This window comes from Neopsephotus bourkii, unplaced genomic scaffold (assembly GCF_033783945.1).
Source record: "Neopsephotus bourkii isolate Nb327-2 ecotype Australia unplaced genomic scaffold, CSIRO-AGI_Nbou_v1 NB_768, whole genome shotgun sequence".
Classification (NCBI taxonomy): domain Eukaryota; kingdom Metazoa; phylum Chordata; class Aves; order Psittaciformes; family Psittacidae; genus Neopsephotus; species Neopsephotus bourkii.
In genome coordinates this window covers 1,356,568-1,361,221 of record NW_026901264.1, presented here as the reverse complement: position 1 = coordinate 1,361,221, position 4,654 = coordinate 1,356,568, and the positions used below count along the sequence as shown (strand labels likewise).

The following is a 4,654-nucleotide window of genomic DNA, read 5'->3' as shown; positions in this document are numbered from 1 at the left end:
AGCTCCCTAAGTGCCAATGTCCAGCCCCTGCTCATAAGCCTAAAGTGCCAGGATAGAAACCTGGTGCTGAGCATCGCCTCCATATGGTGACCTCCGGAACAGTCCCACCAACACGGATATCTACACATGCTTTGTCTCCTAAAATTCCATGGCAGGAGCAAGGGGATGAAATGACGGTCTGTACAGCCTTTGTATCTGGGATGACGGGTTTTGCCTTTCCTGTTCCTGCCTCCCTAAAAACCAGACCCCAAAGTAAAGTTGATAGTAGTCATCCCACCATTATCACTGCAAGCTTTTTCCCTCCTCATATAGATTAAGGATAGAGGAAAGCAATCTCAGGAATGACAGTGGGTGCTCCAGACCTTCCTTACATCTCCACATCCAGAGCAAGAACAGAAACTCCAGGGCTCTGACTTGAAACTGGGAAAAGTGTCCTTACTCTCAGGATGTCTCCTATGGTCCTCCTCCATAGGTACAGGTCACCAGAAGAGCACCTTTAACCTGAACTAGGCTTAAAAAGATAAGAAGTAGCTTGCCAGAGATCAGGATAAGCTCTACCATTATGCTGTAAGCAGACTGAGTACTTCTAGGTATAATCAATAGGGCAAAAGCTAACATGCATGCTTTAGAAAGAACATGCTCCAACCTTCTTTTAGCAGCCAATAAAAGCAAAAACCCCGTGAAGTCCCATACTGGTACCAGCTCAGGCAATGCAGGCAAATTACAATGAAACTGGAAGACAAACCTAAACCTAAGGACAGCAGGAAACCAGAGATTTCCCCCCCATCTGTACAACCCCACAGTACAGAACAGGAGTCAATGGCAGCACAACAGCACTATTGCAATAAGAACAGAAAATAAATACAGCAATAAAATATTAACACTAGTAGAAAAATTAAAGATGTATAACACAGCGCTCAGAGAAGTGAAAATCAGCCCCTGACCTGAGCTTAAACATGGAGCTGGGGCTGATAGGGAAGGGTGTGTGGCTGGGGCTCCAGGTGAGGCCATCGCTCTGACACCTCCATGCCATCTCTAGGACTCCACTCAGCTGCAGCTGAGCGAGGTTCCCAGGGTGCCCAGCAAGTCCTCATCACCCCGAGTGAAGGGGGAGCAGAAACTGCATCTCAAAGTCTTCTCGGCAACGACACCCACGGAGGGCAAGCGGTGAGAAGCGCCCGTGGAGTGCCAACAGTTACCCCACACACCCTAGTCTTTGGGACCCACGGCATCAAGTCCAGTTGGTTGCGTGGGGAGCTCACTCCTTTTCCTCCTCGTTACAATAGGCAAATGATGGGCACAGACCATCAACCCGCCACGGGGTGCTCTTCCCGGGGACGAACCCCCACGCTCCCGGTGAGCCTCAGAAACGGTGCCCGCAAAACCGCAAGAAGCGGAACCACCCGCACTTGCCGAGCCCACCCCCTTCTTTTATAGACATAGTTCCGCCCTCCACTCATTTTATAGGTGCAACTCCGCTCCCCAGCCCGCCCGCTCCGCCTCTGGGCTGCTGCAGCCCCGGTTTCGTGCTTGGCGGCGTGTCTCTTCCTGGGCAGAACCCGCGGAGCTGGTAGGAAGTTCCAGCTGAAGCCCCGACAACGCCTGTTCCACGCTGTTTTCTACCAGGACCGCTACTCGCTTCCCGTTTAACCCCGGCTGTGGCCCTCGACAGCGGCGTCTCCACAAGGCCATACGGCCCTGGGGCCTTCCACCATGACTCGTCATCGCCCTTGCGTCAGCCGGAGCCCTACGAGGCCGGCTCGGGGCAATACGGAGCGCCCCGAGACACAAAGCCGGGGGAAGCACCGGCCCTGATGCAAGCCCTGAGGCTCCCCGCGGGGCTCTGCGTGGCAGCCGCTGGTGCTGCTGCAGACCGGACGCGGCTGTGCGTGGACAGGCTGAAAACGGGTTCCTTGCCTGCAGAAAGGACCAGCTGGGCACCACACCTGGGGAGGGTCAACTCCCGGTTCCCTCCCTCATCACATCACCCGCATCTCCCCAGACACAGACCACATTAACACCAGTGAACCGCAGGGAAAGCGATGCAGCACCACCTCCGCGGCCCTGCGTGTCCACAGTCCCGCAGGCACTCGGCGCGGTACCGGAAATCCTGCAGCAGGGTTCTCAAGTGCCCCAGGACCGGGGCACAGCCCGCGGTGGCTCCTTGAGACCAAGGGGCGACGCTTTCTGTGGCCGAACCCCGCAGCGAGCAGCCTGCTCGGCCCAGGTTGTACCGTCGAGACCGTACCAGCCTAGCCCTGGGGCACTCAACCGGAACCCACCAGACCCACGGCTCAGGGTAGCGATACTTCCCGGAATGCAATCATTCAGGCCCTGTTCCTAAGCCTAAGGTGCCAGGCCAGAAACCCGGTGCAGGCCATCTCCTACACACGGCGAGCAAGGCACCGTTCCTCAGTCACATGACACCCGATCTATGGGCGGCCTCTCTGGGCAGCGCTCCCGGGGATCAAACGCGCCCATGGCAGCCGCTGCCGCGCTCCGGACCGCACAGCGCCGCGCCCCGCGCTGGGGAGGAGCAGCTGCTGCCGGGCGGGGCCTTGGCCGCGGTGGCCGGAGCCTCAGCGCCGGGTCCTCCCGGCAGCGCGGGCCGGGCGGGTGGCACAGGCAGCTCTCGCGGTACCACGGGGCGGGCCGGGACGCGGCCCCCGCGCGGCGCCGTTTCCGGCAGCGTGGCCTGGCCTCAGCGTGTGTGGAGGAGCGGCCGCGTCTGGATGGGCTCTAGCTGCTGCGGAGCGGCCGCAATTGCCTGTGGGCACGGGAGCGGGACCGGGAGCGGGACCGGGAGCGGGACCGGGACCACCGCCTCTGCCCCCGGCCGGCAGCACAGCTGAGTCGTGGTGGTGCTGCCCGGAGGTGACGCTGCTGAAGGGACGCGGTGAGGAGAGGACCAGATGCCCGGCGCGTTGCTGCTGGAGAAACACGTGGCGTGTGCTGGCCTGGGACAAGGGCAGGTTTCTGTATAAGCATCGGCTCCCTGTGGCCCCGCTCGCTGCCCTGTGCGGAGCCAGGGCTGGGTTTACCTGAGGGTTACAGTGGCCTGTTCAGCAGTTACTTATTTGGTGTGCACTTTCCCCTGAGAACAGGCGCTTGTTTTCGCTCCTGTTCCCCGCGGCGATCTTCACTGTACATTAAATTTCTTCCCATCTAGTCTGTCATTGCTTTGTTTCCTTGCGCAAACCGCGGTGAAAGCAGCATCCAGACGGCTCGGGTGCTTTCGTGCCGTACCTCTTGGTCCCACCTTGGGGCAGGTGGTAATGGTGCTGCTGGTAAGTAAGGGCGTGTTCTGCTTTAGGAGGAAGGAGTGTTGGGTTTGAAACCCTTGGACGAGGCACGGCAGGGCAGGAGGTGGCAGCCTTGGGTCAGTGATGAGTGTTGGCATGTATTAGCTGATCTGGAACTGATGTATCACCACGTTAGCTCTAGAATTACTCTGAGACCCAGGAGCATCTGATTTCCTTTGGCTGCCACCTTGGAGCTTTCAGGCAGCCACAGACCAGGTCCTTGCGTGCAAACATCCACCCCCTGCTCCTAAGCATAAGGTGTTGGGACAGAAACCTGGTGCTGGGCATCTCCTGTGGATGCTGAGCTCCGGAGCAGTCATCAACATGGCCATGCACGTTTGCTTTCCCACTTAAAGCTCCGTCTGTGTACTGTGTTAAGGGCAGCACTCTCAGGAGGCCCAAAAACCAGTGTGCTGATCATAGGTGTCCAGGCCCTGCTCCTAAGCTTAAGGAGCTCCCACGTGGAAAGTGCCAGAACAGAAACCTTGTTTTGAGCATCTCATGTGCTCTCAGGCAGGCTAGAAACCACCTCCGAAAGTACAAACATCCAGCTTCTACTCCTAAGCCTGAGATGTCAGTACAGAAACCTGGTACTAGGTATCTCCTCCTACACATGATGCCCTCTGGAACTGTTCCACCATCATGGGTATCTACCCTTTCTTAGCCATGTAAAACTCTATCTGTGTATAGCTTCAAAGTTCATTGCTCTCAGGTGTTCCAGAAGCCAGCTGCTATCCTGATGCATTTGTCAAGGCATCTTCAGAGAGAATGCCTTCAGCACTGGAGCGTAAGTAAAACAGTGTCCCGATGTCTGTAGCTTGAATGGTAAAGAGCCACCATGGGAGCCTCAAGTCTTCATTGTGACTCCCAAAGCGCAAACATCCAGGCCCTGCTTCTAAGCCTAAGGTGCCAGGACAGAAACCTGGTGCGGGGCGTCACCTGCACATGTTGTGCTCTGTAAAGGTGCGACTAACATGGACATCCACCCTTTCTTTACCACCTAAAACTCCATCTTTCCCCCCATGCACTTCTATGTGTTTGTTTCCCCTCTTGCATCAGTGACCTGTGCAGTATCACAGCAGAGCTGATGACATCTATTACATGGTACCCTGGTGCTATCAAAGGAGCAGTAGAAGAGCACCTCTCCAGTAGATCCCAACTGGGAATGAATATCACTGCAGCCCCTCCTAACTACATTTACATTACTGACATTTCTGATCTCTGAAGATACTTATCTGCCCCATGTTGTTATTGCTCCTGTCTCATCCTTTCTGAGCACTCGTCTTTCAGTCAACAGCAAGAGGCAGTGCAGGGAGAATATCTTAACACAAAGAATGCCTGGTAGATGCTGA

At 56.4% G+C, this 4,654-nt stretch overlaps 1 non-coding gene across 1 annotated transcript; it reads left to right on the top strand.

The window, feature by feature from the left end:
• The first annotated feature begins 3,378 nt into the window (after window positions 1–3,378).
• Window positions 3,379–3,461, top strand: LOC133213078 (small nucleolar RNA SNORD45). The gene has a single exon (XR_009725688.1). It is a non-coding gene; the product is annotated as a small nucleolar RNA SNORD45 (small nucleolar RNA).
• Window positions 3,462–4,654: the final 1,193 nt, after the last annotated feature.